Raw genomic sequence first — 17783 nt, 5'->3', positions numbered from 1 at the left:
AATTTTAGCTATTTAAACATGTAAATTTTTCTTTCTACAGCCAGGTAACTATAAACACAGCTAATAGATTTTACACAAAGCAATCCTAGAAGTATCAGAATGGGTTTTGAAAAGTTCAAGTCCATCATGTGATCATGTTTGGCTACTTTAAAAAAGCAAAAAAGTTCAAGTCTAACGATCCCATTTGTGAAATCCACAGAGCAGAAAGAAAGGAAGCTTTTACTATTTTAACTATCTCTTGAACGTGAAAAGTTATTGATGCAGTGAGGTCGAATGCACACCTACTGCTTCCTAAGCTCTGGAACATGAATCTCCTTCCTCTGTCATCTCCCCAGAATTGGAACCTCCTTAATCCAACCATCTCACTATTGGTCAGTCTAGTGATTGAGAAATAGGAAAAGCCACAGGTTGAAATGATGAAATGTCATTACACTGAAAGATAATACCAAAGTACAAAGTCCTAGGCACAGTCTTGTCAATTCCCTCTTGTCTAAGTGGTGTGGCAAATATTATTGTCACTTCAGAGAAAACTGAGGTGTAGAGAAATAAATAAATGAAGTTTTTTACAGTCATTCCACAAGTTATTGAGCAAGTCTTAGAAGCCCTGACTCCCCAAACCACAAAATCTCCTTTGATAATCATTGCTGCCATAACACCTTCTTTTACTGCTTTCCTCCTTAAATCCAGAGAACACATATTTATAATCATTTTAAGAGCCTGAGGAAATGACTTCAGCCTGTGCAAAAGGGAGAAAGAAAAAAAGGCAAAACATGTCCAATGTCTTTTAGGTCCTATATTGGTTAGGAATCCTTTGATTCCAAGTGATAGAATCCCAATCCAAACAGACTTAAGTAGAAAAAGGACTATCAACTCAAATTAGTGAAAATCATACAGGCAGAAAGCCTCAGGCACAGCCTGAACAGGGCTCAGATAATGTTACCAGGAGCCAGACAATCTCTAGGGTCATGTCTGTCCTCCCCTCTGCTCTATTAGGTAGCAAGTTGGTAGAAATGGCTCTGACCTTCATGCTTCCAGGGCACAAGCCCAGTTAGAAAGAGCAAGCCTACTTTTTGTGGCCATACCAGACCAATCTGATTTAACCTTTATGTAACAAACTTGTGAGTTGTTTTTCAGTTGCCAATGGACCCTCAGGTCATGTGCCCTGAGCACACCCAGATGAACCAAGCCTGCAACCACAGGGGGAACCTAAGCTAAGTGCTCAGTCCAAGGATGGGGACTGAATTAAGAAGCAGACACATGGGAGGATCCATGACCAATCAGATCAAGCTGTGGTATCACCCCGTGGCAGGATCCAGTCAGATCATGCCTCCCGGCATCACCTCATTGCAAGATCCAATCAGATCATGCCTCATTACCCTATACTTATAAAACCTGACCAAGCCCCCAGCTCTGGGAGATACTGCTTTGGGAATAATCCCTGGCATTCTCCTTACTTGTTGCAAGTAATAAAATCCCCTTGCTAAATGCTCCTTGGTTGTGGTCATTGGGTTGAATTTGCAATGGATGCTAGGAAGGCACATAACAAATATACATTATAAACCCATTGCTGGATTTCACCGGATTTGGATCAGACCCTGTCTGTCTTCCTATGGGAGATCATATAGTACAATGCTTAGAACACTGGATTTTCAGTGGGATAACTGCTTGCAACAAAGAAAGTAAAAGACAAAATGAAACACTGGCTTTGGCATCAAAGTGACATGGTCAAGTCCTGGTTGTGTCATTGGTTGAGTCTGTGACCTTGAGCAAGTTATCTGTTTTTTCATCTGTAAATGGGGGTATCTACCTAAAAGGTTATGCTGAGGAGTAAATGAAGCAATGCACTTGGCACTTAATATAGGTTGACTTCATTCAACAGATATGTATTGAGTGTCTACTGTGTGCTCTGCTCTTAGTGCCTGGCTTAGAGCCCTGAATAACGAGACATATCCCTGCCTGCGTGGAGCATACAATGATGATAAATGTTTTCTATAGATGAGGAAGAAGCTCAGGGTGCCCAGCGAATGTAATCTGACCTATCCAAGGGGAGAAGCTCTGAGGCTTTCTTGAGGAAGTAACATCTGAGCTGAATTCCAAAGAATGAAAAAAGAATATTTCAGTCAACTAGAATAGCTCGTGCCACAGCCAAGTGAAAGGAGGAAACACACTATATTCAAGGAAATGAAAGAAACCAGACAGGGCTGGGCACCAGAGCCTCAAGGGCAGATTCTAGGATGGTTACTATTTCCATCAGTTTCTTCCTAAATCTTGTTAAGACCCTGGGACAATGAGCCAAATGCTTATTTTAATGGCTGACACACACACACACACAAAGGTACATTAAAATGTCTTATATTCTGAAACATTTTTTATTCCCAAGTGTTCTAATATTCAAATTGTTTCATCTGAATTCCTACATAGTTCAAACTTGAATAGAAAGTAAAGCAGACATTGCCTAATAGTTCCTTTTGTACTCTTGATCGTACCATAAGCCTTCCCCTTTGGTCTTGGTTTAGAAAACACAGAACTTAACATAACTGAAATTCTTGTTTATCTGTTAAAGTAATTAAAAGTCTGATGAATCATAGCAAACCAGTACCAACAAAAGCAAAAAGGCAAACTGTTCAGTATCACTTTAACTCTCTCAATATTTAAAACCAGAAGCATTAGGCTACATTAAAAAATAAGAAGAATTCCCTGTTGAACTGTGGAGCCACTGGTTAATCCCAGTGCCAGAGAAACGGAGCAGAGGTCACCTGAACAAAGGGCAAAGTAAATAATGAACCAGGCAATGTGCAAGGTATTATTTTGTTTCTAAAGGAAACTATCTTGGGAACCTGCAGAGAACTACATGGTAACATATATGTGAACTAGGAAAGTTACCATTCAGAATTTACCGTTTTTTGTTTTGTTGTTTTTTGAGACACGGTCTCCCTCTGTGGCCCAGGCTGTAATGAGGTGGTGTGATCATGGCTCACTGCAGCTTCAATCTCCCAGGCCCAAGTGATCATCCTGCCTCAGGCTCCTAAGTAGCTGGGACCACAGGCATGCACCAGCACACCTGGTTAATTTTTTTATTTTTAGTAGAGATAGGGTCTCACCGTGTTGCCCAGGCTGGTCTCAAACACCTAGGCTTAAGTGATCCTCCCTCCTCAGCCTTCCAAAGTTCTGGGATTACAGGCATTAGCCACCACACCCAGCCCCAGAATTTAACATTCTTAAAAGTAAAAAGCATGATAGTCTTACTTGAGGCTGCATGTTTCTCAATCTTTAAACATGTATCTGACACTGCCGGGCACAGTGGCTCGTGCCTGTAATCCCTGCACTTTGGGAGGCCAAGGCGGGCAGATTACCTGAGGTCAAGAGTTCAAGACCAGCCTGGCCAACATGTTGAAACCTCATCTCTACTAAAAATACAAAAAGTTAGCCGGGCATGGTGGAGGCCACCTGTAATCCCAGCTACTTGGGAGGCTGAGGCAGGAGAATTGCTTGAACCTGGGAGGCAGAGGTTGCAGTGAGCCTAGATCACACCATTGCACTCCAGCCTGGGCAACAAGAGCAAAACACCATCTCAAAAAAAAAAAAAAAAAAAAATGTACCTCACACTGATGTCAATCTTCTCTTTGGAATAATCCTTTTATTCCATGTCCCAAATATCTAATAATTTCCATTTCTTAAGTATCTTCTTTATGCAAGGCACTATTTATTTATAGAGACAGGATCTTGCTATGTTGCCCAGGCTGGTCTCAAACTCCTGGGCTCAAGCAATTCTCAAGTCTCAGCCTCCCAAAGTGCTGTGATTACAGGCATGAGCTATCACACTCAGCTGGCACTAACTTTTTAAACAATTATTTCACATAGTACTTATAACTCTACAAGACAGGGATAATTATCCCCATTTGACAAATGAGAAAACAGATTCGCATATTTCTTGTCCAAGGCCATGAAGTGAGTGTCCACACCAGTGTTCCCATGCAGTTTGCCTGACTCAGAAGGCCAGGCCTCCCCCACTACACTGTATAGCTTCCCAAGATCATCTTCTGAGTCCAAGATCTCCATATTTGTCTCTTCCCTCCTCCACCATTTCACTGTGATGGTCTCCTGAGACTCATTTGTTCTGTATTATTCTATGTTCAATCCCTTGACCCTTTCTTCCACTCTTAGGTCATGAAAAATCACCTGTGTGAAGATTCCTAAACCTCATACTTTTGCCAATCCTTTGATATTTAGAATTTAACACAGCAAAACCAGAATACACTGTCTCCTTTCCTAAATAAATAACACTTTCTAACTTCTCTACTACCTATGATTATTTCTGTATTATTTAAGGATCAGATAAAGTGATGCCCCTTCTACAAAGCATTCTCTGGCTATTTCAAGAAACTTCCTCTTTGAGAAATCTCTTATCACTAACACCCAGAGGTGTGATTTCGCACCAGCAATTTCTTTCTTTCTTCTACATGTCAGACACATTGCTTATTACATAGCAGGTGCTCAAAAAGTATTTACTGATTAAATCATCATAAGTACTGCCTGTTCTTCTGACAAGGATTTTTTTGGTGCTGCTTTGCCAGACGCAGACCTCCATGGCTAGTGACACCCCTGCCCAGGGCCTTACTCCACCCTGGGCTTGCCACAGGAGACACCTGACCCCCTAAGCCCAGCAGGGCTGCACTTGGCTTGTGCTCTGGCTCAGATCCTGCAACTTTCTGTGGGATCTGTACTCAGCCTGCAGCTGGGCCAGGTATGCCAAGACCTGCCTCCAGCTTGGGCGCTGGCATCTGGACGAGGGGAATGCGGTGACATCACAAAAACTTGGAGGCACCATTGACCCCGAAGCCTCAAAGTGGTGTTACAGCATGTCACAGCCCTGGCTTGGGGAGCCCTTAGATCTGGACTCCCAGAAGGGCCGCAGCTTTTCTTTCCTTCTCATCGCCTGCAACGTGGCGAGCAGGAAGGGTTGCAGAAGGGTGGTGTGTGCTTCAGTCCATTTGTGTTACAGCTCTTTCAGTCCCACCATTCAGCGGGTCCCTCGGTGGGTCCCAAGTTCTTGTTCCGTGTCCTGGAACAATGAGGTACATAGACACTGGAGGGTGAAGAAGGCAGAAGAGAGCTTCACTGAGCCACAGAACAGCTCTCAGGAGACCTGAAGTGGGTAGCTCCTTTCTGCAGGCAGGACATCCCATCAAGCGTGCAGCCCTCAGCAGAGAGGAGACCCAGAGTGAGTAGCTGCTATCTGCAGGCAGGTTGTCTCATTGAGTGTGTGAGTCTGGCTGAGTCTGGGGATTTTATGTGCTCAGAATGGAGGAAGTGCATGCTGATGGGTCCATGGGCAGCCATGCATGGGCCTGGAAAAAGCATTATCTGATTGGCCAAATGGTCATCAATGAAATTCTCACTCTGAGTTGCGGACTGTACCTGGAACTGGCAGCCTGGCCCCCCAACCTTCCGGCCATCCCTGACTTGAAGATGGGGTTTCACTGGGTACCTGCCCCTTCCAGCCTAGGAAACTGAACTTCCTCCCTCCGCCATCAATATGCCCTCCACAGCGCCCAGGCTGTCTGTGCCAAGGGGTGCCTGCAGGCCCCTTCCAAGCTTCCCTCTGCACCCCCCCAACCCCCCACCCCCCTACACACTCCTCGGTGTCCAAAGTCTGGAAGGGGCCCAGGTGGCAGAGGGCTGGCAGGAGGCTGGCATGTCAGCACCGCCCTGAGTGCATGCACCCCCTGCTAGGTTGTGACAGTGCTGGAGCTTGGGGCTACAACTTTGTTCCACACCAGAGCGAGTACTGGGAGTGGGTAGAGGCCAGGGAGCAGGCACTTCCAAGCCTGTTGGGGAAGGGGGTTTCCCAGACTTCCAAGAGCACAGGGATGCCCAGGTCCAGAGCCGTGGCTGGCCAGCTGCTGCTGTGCCCAGGAGTGCAGGGCTGGTGCCCCACCAACTCAGTAGGGCACAGGGCTCCTTCCTGTTCCCAGCCCCTGTGGACTCTACAGAGTGTGCAGCCCTGGCCATGCCTCCCCTACTGTAGCTGGCATCCTTGTAGCAGCCGCTCCAGATGGCCCGCTACAACCATCACTTCTACATACCTCTCATTTGTCCCTTCCACTCCATTTCCACAGCTATCACCATCACCTTAGTTTGAGAACTAGTGCCTGGATAACTATTTGTATAAGTTGACCAGGGATGGCTGGAATGACAAACCATTTGTGTGAGAACTTGCCAGTTATTGCCTAGTTACTCAAAGGATATGACAGGAAAGTAGGGAAGACACAAAATCTAGATAAAATAGTAGAAAAACACTCCTTTTGCAACTGACTCAATCTTCCTTGCCCTTCTTTGTCCAATTCACCCCACTAACATAGCATGGCAAAAAGAGAAGCTTAGCAAGCAATTTTCCTGGGGTACAAAGAAGTGGCGTCCTAGATAAGCACCAATATCTGATCTAAAGCATAGTGTCTAATACCTAACAATGCTACATGTTGGTCTCCATACCTCCACACCTTCACTCCTCCTGTCTTCCTACTCACCATTTCCAGAATGAGGACAATCTTTCTTAACAGTTTATTTGTATCTATTTATTTTGAGATGGAGTCTCGCTCTGTCACCCAGGGTAGAATGCAGTGGTGCGATCTTGGCTCATTGCAACTTCCACCTCCCAAGTTGAAGCAATTCTCCTGCCTCAGTCTCCTGGGTATCTGGAATTACAGGCACCTGCCACCACACCCAGCTAATTTGTGTATTTTTAGTAAAGATGGGGTTTTGCCATGTTGGCCAGGCTGGTCTCCAAAACCTGGCCTCAGGTGATCTGCCTACCTCGGCCTCCCTAAGTGCTGGGATTAGAGGCATGAGCCACTGCGCCTGGCCTTAAGTAACAGTTTAATTTGGCTATTCTCACAACTCAAAATTATGAAAGTACCTACTAATGATAAAATCAAATTTAAGCCACTCATCTCTGTATTTAGGGCTGTCAGTGCTGCCTCAACACTTTTACCTGCTTTGTGGTGCAGTGGAAAACCATGAGGTTTGGAGTCAGAATATTTGAATCCAGATCTCATCATTGCATCTAATATCATTATTAACTTAGTAAGAGGATACCACCACCTACATCTCCCAGGATTCTTATGAGGATGAAATGAGATAAACACAAAAGGTGCTTCATAAACCATAAAACTGCCAGTGTTGAGCACTGGAACTTCTCCACACAGTCTCTCACTCTGGTCAAGGCCTGCTTCCTTAAGCATTTGTAAGAGGAACAGAATGATGTTTATTTTTCTATCAGAAAAGATATTTTACTTCTATAAATGTAGCCTTGAAATTCCAATCATCTGGATTTTTTTTTTTTTTTTAGCCTAGTCAATTGAAGCAGTGGGAGTGGAGAAGGAACAAAAATCTATAACTGGCTGTGATCAGTTCACTGTAAACACCACTGCACTCAAACCAACCCATCTGGATTATTATACATTATAATGTTTTCTGAAGATTTGGCATATTTTAAAGTCTTCTGTTGTAAAAAAATAGTTTGGCAAAATTCTTATTTTTGTACCTAACAAAAAGTTCAGCACCCTCATGAGAAGCACTTGCTTCAGTTGCTACAAAAAAGTTCCAGACAGACTGCTTGTGGATATAAACATGGTTTTCTAAATCTCTCTAATCTTGGCTCCCATCTTATCTGTCAAGCTAAGCAGGTAGTATTAGAACTATAAAAGAAGCACCATCTAATTAATTCTATCTTGCCTATCAGGTTATGGGAACAGATTACTAAATCTAATCCCAGAGGAAGAGCTTCTTTGATCTTATTGTCCACTGAAGTTCAGAAATAAATCTAAAATCCTTCCTAAAAAAGCAAAGGCTTGGCCAGGTTTAATGGCTCATACCTGAAAACCCAGCAGTATGAGAGGCCAAGGTGAGAAGATCACATGGTGCCCAGAAGATTAAGACCTAACTGGGCAACACGGTGAGATCTCATCTCTACAAAAAATTGTTTTCAAAAATTAGCCGGGTCTAGTGGCACATGTCCATAGTCTCGCTACTCAGGAGGCTGAGGTGGGAGGCTTGCTTGAACCTGGTAAGTCGAGGCTGCAGTGAGCCGTGATTGCACCACTGCAATCCAGCCTGGGCAACAGAGTGAGACCCCATCTCAAAAAAAAAAAAAAAAGACTGCAATATTAAAATAAACAGATGTACATCTATATATCTACAAATATAAATGATGCTGTATACCAAGTTGCTTGCCAATGCATACAATCCCATTTGCCCCAATTTTTCTTTTCTTTTTTTTCTGGAGATGGAGTCTCACTCTGTCACCCAGACTGGAGTGCAGTGATACGATCACAGCTCACTGCAGCCTCAACCTCCCAGGCTCAAGTGATCCTCCCACCTTAACTTCCCAAGTAGCTGGGACCACAGGCATGTGCCACCATGCCTGGCTAATTTATTTATTTTTATTTTTATTTTTTTACAAAAAACCGAGATGAGGTCTCACTGTATTGCCCAGGCTGGGCTTGCACTCCTGGCCCTCAAGCAATCCTCCCTCTTGGGCTTCCCAAAGTGCTGAGCCACCATGCCCAGCTGAATTTTTTCATTTTTAGTAGAGATGGGGTCTCCCTGTGTTACCCAGGCTGGTCTCAAACTCCTGGGCTCAAGTGATTCCCCCACCTCGATCTCCCAAAGTGCTGAGATTACAACCATGAGCCACTGCACTCAGCCTGCCCCAGTTTTTTAAATGGGAGGAAACATTGGAGAAAGTGAACTATTAATACATTGTCAACCTGTCAGCCCACATTTTTGCCACTGTGCTTTTATTTTTTTCCTTTCATATTCTGGGCTCCTGAGTAAAATTCTATAAACGTTGGCCTTACGTTCGCACAACATTTGGATGGCAGGTATGCCTAAAAACGTGAGAATTAGGTAAAAATGGAGCCATCTAATGCCAATTCTTAACTTTTATGGTGGGAGGGGCGGTATAGTCATCAACAACCTTGAGAATCTGATGAAAGGTATAGGTCCTCTCTCTAGAAAAATGCTCCTACAAATAAACGTACCATTTCAGGAAGAAACAGATAAAACAAACACTTCCAAAGCACCACATATGAAATTTTAAACTCAAAAGTCCCATTCTCTAAACCTAGACTCCTAGCCTTTTACATCTCCCACTAAACCTGATCCTTAACTTAGAGACTTCCAATGCCTCCACTCTACCTGGTCTGTTTCTGGCTATCAACCTGCACTGATTCCCTTCTCCCACCAGGCTGAACTACAGAGTAAATCAATTCATTATTATTATCACTCTCCTATTCATGCTCCCTTGTTCCTTTTTTTCTTTTTTGAGACATAGTCTCACTCTGTCACTCAGACTGGAGTGCAGTGGTGCAATCTCGGCTCACTGCAACTACCACCCTCCAGGCTCAAGTGATGCTCCCACCTTAGCCTCCTGGGACCACAGATGTGCGCCACCATACCAGGCTAATTTTTTTGTATTTTTGGTAGAGATGGGTTTCGCCACGTTGCCCAGGCTGGTCTCAAACTCCTGAGCTCAAGCAATCCGCCCACCTCAGCCTCCCAAAGTCCTGGGATTACAGGCGTGAGCCACCGCACCCGGCCCATGTTCCCTTGTTCTGTTGCCATACAAATCAGCCAATTTCTGAGTGAGGGGGACCTTTTACCCCAAATCTGCTTCTTACTCTATATTTTTTAACTTAGTGAATGGCAAAACCATTTCTGTTACTGGAACTCAAACTGGAAACCAGGACATCATCCTAGCTCTCTCCCTCTCACTTACTGCCCACAACCAGTCAGATGTGGTCTCATCCTTTCTTCCTCCATTGCTTCTGCACACATCACTCTTTACTTGGCTTAACTGGCCTCCAGTCTGACCCCTTCCAATCTATTTTTTATGCTGCTACCAGAACCTAAATAAAAAATCACTTCCTCCTTGAAATCCTTTGATGGCTTCCCATAGCTTTCAGGTTAATTTTCAAAATCCTTAGTTTAAAATGCAAGGCTTGGCTGGGTGTAGTGGCTCATGCCTGTAATCCCAGCACTTTGGGAGGCCAAGGCAGGAGGATTGCCTGAGTTTGGGAGTTAAGAGGCCAGCCTGGGCAACATGGCGAGACCTCATCTCTACAAATAAAAAATTAGCCGGGCATGGTGGCATGCACCTGTGGTCCCAGTTACTCAGGAGGCTGAGGTGGGTGGATCAACTGAGCCCAGGAGGTCGAGGCTGCAGTGAGCCCTGATTGTGCTACAGTACTCCATCCTAGACAGAGCCAAATGCAGTTTCTTTTCTCTCTTTTTTTTTTTTTTTTTTGAGATGCAGTTTCACTCTTGTTGCCCAGGGTGGAGTGCAATGGCATGATCTCGGCTCACTGCAACCTCAGCCTCCCAGGTTCAAGCAATTCTCCTGCCTCAGCCTCCCAAGTAGCTGGGATTACAGGTGCCTGCCAGCATGCCCAGCTAATTTTTGTATTTTTAGTAGAGACGAGGTTTCACCATGTTGGCCAGGCTGGTCTCAAACTCCTGACCTCAGGTGATCACCCACCTCAGCCTCCTAAAGTTCTGGGATTACAGACACGAGCCACCACGCCCAATCAAGATGCAGTTTCTAATACAAAATCAAATAAAATGCAAGTATCTTGTGATCTGGCCCTGTTGGTCCTCACGCTCTATCCTCCACATGCCTCCCTCATGCTTGGTTCTATACATGATAACATTTGTGCTGTTTGCCTCTGTGCAGTTCCACAACAGCTATGCCCTCTGCCTGGAGTACCCATATCCTCCCTTCATCTGAAACTTACTAGTTCTCAAAAACACCCATAGTCTTCTCCAAAGATGCCTTTCTTAATTCTGTAGTTTAGGCCGGGTGTGGTGGCTCACACCTGTAATCCCAGCACTTTGGGAGGCCGAGGCAGGTGGATCATGAGGTCAGGAGATCGAGACCATCCTGGCTAACATGGTGAAACCCCATCTCTACTAAAAATACAAAAAATTAGCCAGGCGAGGTGGCGGGCACCTGTAGTCCCAGCTACTCAGGAGGCTGAGGCAGGAGAATTGTGTGAACCCCAGGGGCGGAGCCTGCAGTGAGCCGAGATCGCGCCACTGCACTCCAGCCTGGGCGACAGCGAGACTCTGTCTCAAAAAAAAAAAAAAAAAAAAATCTGCAGTTTATTAAGTGCTCTAGGTATACTCCCATAGGCCCATGCTTCTATCCTCTCACCTTTCCAGTGGGCTCTAATGTTGGTTTACTCATTTGTCTCTCCTACTTAACTCTAAGTGTCCTGATGGCAACACACTTGTTTTATATCCTTATATCATATCTGCAGCACTCAATTAATCTTTGTTAAATGTACAAATAATACCAGGCATCTCTCTTCCTACCCTCAGGAGAAAGTAAAATACCCTAGTTAGACTTTCAACGATGCTTATAAATCTTGTAATTTACCTTTAGCAGCCCCAAAAGCCAAACCTTGACACTCTCAAGTCACCCTAGTCATGTCCATACTCCTCCCTCTCAGCAGAGGACTTCACTTCTCACTTCATAGAACAAAAAAATGAGCCACTGAGACTGGAAATGTAAGAACCTCACAGATCCCTTCTCCTGACCTAAGGATGAAGTCTCCTCCCAGGCTCTGCAACAATACCCCTGGGCTCTTGATTCCTGTCTCCCAGGTCTGTCTTTTGCTAAGTCACACTCATTTTGTATCTTCACTGTTCCCCTCTTCAGGAATTCCTTCCCCTATGTTCAAATATTCTAAAATCCACACCTTCCTCCAGTAAAATCAAAACAAAACAACACACCAGGCCAGGCACGGTGGTTCACTCACATCTGTAATGAATCCCAGCACTTTGGGAAGACAAGGAGGGCAAATCACTTGAGGTCGGGAGTTCAAGACCAGCCTAGGCAACATGTCTCAAAAAGGGTGGGGGGAACACCCAAAAACCAAAATAACACACCACAGAAAACTTAGTTTTACCTTCCCCTCAAGTTACTGCTTTCTCATCCTCCCTTCACTGTCAAATCTTTAAAAATGTTAAATCCGGCCAGGTGCGGTGGCTCATGCCGGTAATCCCAGCACTTTGGGAAGCTGAGACAGGTGGATCACCTGAGGTCAGGAGTTTGAGACCAGCCTGGCCAACATGGTGAAATCCCATCTCTACTGAAAATATAAAAATTAGCTTCGCATGGTGGCGCACACCTGCAGTCCCAGCTACTCAGGAGGCTGAGGCAGGAGAATCGCTTGAACCTGGGAGGCAGAGGTTGCAATGAGTCGAGATTGACCCACTGCACTCCAGCCTGGGAGACAGAGCAAGACTCTATCTCAAAATAAGTAAATAATTCATCCCTGGGATGCAAGGCTGGTTCAACATACACAAATCAATCAATGTAATCCAGCATATAAACAGAACCAAAGACAAAAACCACATGATTATCTCAATACATGCAGAAAAGGCCTTTGACAAAATTCAACAGCCCATCATGCTAAAAACTCTCAAACTAGGTGTTGATGGGACGTATCTCAAAATAATAAGAGCTATTTATGACAAACCCACAGCCAATATCATACTGAATGGGCAAAAACTGGCAGCATTCCCTTTGAAAACTGGCACAAGACAGGGATGCCCTTTCTCACCACTACTATGCAACATAGTGTTGGAAGTTCTGGCCAGGGCAATCAGGCAGGAGAAAGAAATAAAGGGTATTCAGTTAGAAAAAGAGGAAGTCAAATTGTCCCTGTTTGCAGATGACATGATTGGATATTTAGAAAACCCCATCGTCTCAGTCCAAAATCTCCTTAAGCTGATAAGCAACTTCAGCAAAGTCTCAGGATACAAAATCAATGTGCAAAAATCATAAGCATTCCTATACACCAATAACAGACAGAGAGCCAAATCATGAGTGAACTCCCATTCACAATTGCTTCAAAGAGAATAAAATACCTAGGAATCCAACTTACAAGGGATGTGAAGGACCTCTTCAAGAAGAACTACAAACCACTGCTCAACAAAATAAAAGAGGACGCAAACAAATGGAAGAACATTCCATGCTCATGGATAGAAAAAATCAATATCATGAAAATGGCCATACTGCCCAAGGTAATTTATAGATTCAATGCCATCCCCATCAAGCTACCAATGACTTTCTTCACAGAATTGGGAAAAACTACTTTAAAGTTCATATGGAACCATAAAAGAGCCCACATTGCCAAGACAATCCTAAGCCAAAAGAACAAAGCTGGAGGCATCACGCTACCTGACTTCAAACTAAACTACAAGGCTATAGTAACCAAAACAGCATGGTACTGGTACCAAAACAGAGATATAAACCAATGGAACAGAACAGAGCCCTCAGAAATAATACCACACATCTACCACCATCTGATCTTTGACAAACCTGACAAAAACGAGAAATGGGGAAAGGATTCCCTATTTAACAAATGGTGCTGGGAAAACTGGCTAGCCATATGTAGAAAGCTGAAACTGGATCCCTTCCTTACACCTTATACAAAAATTAATTCAAGATGGATTAAAGACTTACATGTTAGACATAAACCATAAAAACCCTAGAAGAAAACCAAGGCAATATCATTCAGGATATAGGCATGGGCAAGGACTTCATGTCTAAACCACCAAAAGCAATGGCAACAAAAGCCAAAATTGACAAATGGGATCTAATTAAACTAAAGAGCTTCTGCACAGCAAAAGAAACTACCATCAGAGTGAACAAGCAACCTACAGAATGGGAGAAAATTTTTGCAATCTACTCATCTGACAAAGGGCTAATATCCAGAATCTACAAAGAACTTAAACAAATTTACAAGAAAAAATCAAACAACCCCATCAAAAAGTGGGTGAAGGATATGAACAGACACTTCTCAAAAGAAGACATTTATGCAGCCAACAGACACATGAAGAAATGCTCATCATCACTGGCCATCAGAGAAATGCAAATCAAAACCACAATGAGATACCATCTCACACCAGTTAGAATGGCGATCATTAAAAAGTCAGGAAGCAACAGGTGCTGGAGAGGATGTGGAGAAATAGGAACACTTTTACACTGTTGGTGGGACTGTAAACTAGTTCAACCATTGTGGAAGACAGTGTGGCAATTCCTCAAGGATCTAGAACTAGAAATACCATTTGCTGGGTATATATCAGCAAATATACATCCCATTACTGGGTATATACTCAAAGGATTATAAATCATGCTGCTATAAAGACACAGGGAGGGATAGCATTAGGAGATATACCTAATGTAAATGACAAGTTAATGGGTGCAGCACACCAGCATGGCACACGTATACATATGTAACAAACGTGCATGTTGTGCACATGTACCGTAGAACTTAAAGTATAATAAAAAATAAATAAATAAAAACAAAAAATAAAGCCTTCATTTTATGTCTGATCTGTGTAATATCTGATTCTCATGTTCCTTCTTAAGATGTTCTTCCATTCCTATGGCTTCTGGACACCATTCTCTCACGGGTCTTTCAACCCTCTACATCTGCTCCACTTCGACTTCGCCAGTATTCCATCCCTAGTCCTTATTATTCCTGCAGACTTATTTTTGTGGGAGTTCACTGGATCTGTGACACGCCCACCCTTTCCTACCCTGTGGAGCAGACTGACTACACAGAAAAATGTTGGGCACCTGTCACTTGTATTAGTTTTCTACTGCTGCTCTAATGTATTACCATAACCTAAGTGGCTTAAAACAACACAAACTTTTCATGTGACAACTCTGGAAGACAGAAGTCCAAAACGGGTCTCACTAGGCTACAGTCAAGGTGTCAGCAGGTCTGTGTTTCTTCTGGAGGCTCTGGGGGAGAATCTATTTCCTTTTCCAGTTTGTAGAGGCCACCTTCACTCCTTGGCCCATGGTTCCTTCCTCCATTTTTAAAGTCAGCAGCATAACATCTTCAAATCTCTCAACCTGACTTGATTCTCCTACCTTCCACCTTCTTGTAAAATCTGTTGTAATTACACTGGCCCCACCCAGATAGTCCAGGACAATCTCTCAACTCAAGGTCAGTTGATTATTAGCAACCTTAATTCCATCCACAACCTTAATTTCCCTTTGCCATGTAATGTAACACATTCCCAGGTTCTGGAAATTAGGATGTGGACATTTCTGGGAGTGGTGAAGAGGCGATATTATTCTGCCTGCCACATCAGCGAAACCAGCAAATATATAAAAGATAATGGGACCTTCAGTGAGGCATCAAACTGGTCTAAAATAGACAAGATGAGCTTAGCATGGTGGCGGGTGCCTGTAATCTCAGCTACTTGGGAGGCTGAGGCAAGAGAATCATGTGAGCCTGAGAGGCGGAGGTTGCAGTGAGCCAAGACCACGTCACTGCACTCCAGCCTGGGCAACAGAGTGAGACTCTGTCTCAAATAAATATGAAAGACAAGATGAGAACAGTGTGAAATGGCAGAATAGTTGCAGGAAGAACTGAATGAGGACTACAAGGGAACAAAATACTGCCCTTACACTCTAGGTTTCAAAAAGAAAATTAGGCTGCATTTTATAGAATAGCTCACATTTGTCTCTGACACATCTCCCCATGCTAAAATTATAATTTCTATTTCTGGAACCTTCCCTACATGATCACTTGACTCAGAATCCTTTGATGACTCTAAGCATATCTTCTAATCCTCCCCCAATCTCTTCACAACTTTAAAATTATGAAACCTAACAAATAAGTTATTGAATATGCAAAATGACCATTATACACATGAAAATATGTTCAATTTCACTCATAATACAAGAAATGCTCATCAAAACTGCTGTAAGTTACCATTTCTTACACATCAGATTGGTGAAAACTTCTAAAGCCTGACAACACATTCTGTTGGGCAGGCTGTGGAGAAAGAGACACTTCTGTAGATTGCTGGTGGGAATGCCAATATATTAAAACCTTGTAGGGAAATCTGGCAATATCTAAAAAACTAAACTTTATTTTCCTTTGACCCAGCAATTCCACTTCTGGGAATTTACCCTGAAAATATACCTTCAATAATATGAAAACACCGCCGGGTGCAGTGACTCATGCCTGTAATCCCAGCACTTTGGGAGGCCGAGGAGGGTGGATCATGAGGTCAAGAGATTGAGACCATCCTGACCAACATGGTGAAACCCTGTCTCTACTAAAAATACAAAAATTATCTGGGCATGGTGGCATGTGCCTGTAGTTCCAGCTACTTGGGAGGCTGAGGCAGGAGAATCGCTGGAACCCAGGAGATGGAGGTTGCAGTGAGCCAAGATTGCACCACTGCACTCCAGCCTGGAGACAGAGCGAGGAGGAGGGGGGAGGGGGGAAGGTGGAGGGGGGAGGGAAGGGGGGCGGGGAGGGGAGGGGGCGGGGGGAGGGGAGGGGGCGGGGAGGGGGAGGGGAGGGGGGAGGGGGGAGGGGGAGGGGGAGGGGAGGGGGAGGGGGAGGGGGAGGGGGAGGGGAGGGGGAGGGGAGGGGGAGGGGAGGGGGAGGGGAGGGGGGAGGGGGAGGGGAGGGGGGAGGGGAGGGGGAGGGGAGGGGGGAGGGGAGGGGGAGGGGAGGGGGGAGGGGGAGGGGAGGGGGAGGGGGAGGGGGGAGGGGGAGGGGGAGGGGAGGGGGAGGGGAGGGGGAGGGGGAGGGGAGGGGGAGGAGACGACACATATGCACGAGGTTATTCCTTGCAACATTGTTTGCTGTAATGTCTCCAGCCTACACGCTCACTCACATCTAGGAGAGCATTTAAACTATGCTATACCCACACAGTGGAGGACTATGCAGCTATAAAACAGAATGAAGAAAAGATCCCTAGAATGTGAAGTCCTCCACTCTCTGCTTGTAGATTTCGGATGCTTTCTTCAGGATCCTTTCCATTTGACATTTCTCTTGCATCTTTCTAAGGCCATCTGGGCTGGGGTCCACTTGTCCAGGCTGTGTCGCTTCTCCCCCTTGTTCTTTTTGCTCATTGCCATGGCTTTCAGGAAATTTGCCTTGCCTTTGTCCTTCTTTTTCTTCTTCTGCTTGATCACACTGAGCTCTGCAATGCCTTTCAGCTAAAGGGGTCCCTTCTGGACCTGCTCAGAGGCTGTCATGGCACCCGCTGCAGTTTGGTAGGTAGACTGCCCTGGTTATTCTAATGATCAAATTGTCCCAGATTTCGCTATTGGAAACCCCTTTAAGCTGGCTCCTGTTGTCTATTGACATGTCTCATTATTCTTTGAATGCTTTTTTTTTTTTTTTTTTTTTGAGATGGAGTCTCACTCTGTCGCCCAGGCTGGAATGCAGTGGAGTGACCTCAGCTCACTGCAACCTTCGTCTCCCAGGTTCAAGCTATTCTCCTGCCTCAGCCTCCTCAGTAGCTGCGATTACAGGCATGTGCCACCTCACCTGGCTAATTTTTGTATATTTAGTAGAGACAGGGTTTCACCATGTTGATCAGGCTGGTCTCAAACTCCTGGCCTCAAGTGATTGGCCCGCCTTGGCCTCCCAAAGTGCTGGGATTAAGGCATGGGCAGTGAGACAACATAGCCTAGGTAGCAGAACCACCACCCAAGGCAGGAATGGAACATACACCTTGTCCCTTTCTGAGCCCATTCCCCCAAAACCCCACTTCCAGACACTTCTAATGTGTATTGCCAGGGCAGGTATTTATAATCAATCACGGTTTTCTTTGTAATGGAACCCAGACACAGTCTGCCTCATAACCCTCATCTCTGGGCTCCAAGCAGCCTCTTGTATTTACTCAGAGTTAGCCCATCACCTGGAGCCTATTTGGCATTCCAGCCTTAAGGA

Source organism: Pan paniscus, chromosome 10 (assembly GCF_029289425.2).
Source record: "Pan paniscus chromosome 10, NHGRI_mPanPan1-v2.0_pri, whole genome shotgun sequence".
In the NCBI taxonomy this organism is placed as follows: Eukaryota; Metazoa; Chordata; class Mammalia; order Primates; family Hominidae; genus Pan; species Pan paniscus.
The sequence above is the reverse complement of the archived record's forward strand: the minus strand, read 5'-3'. Positions refer to the sequence as shown.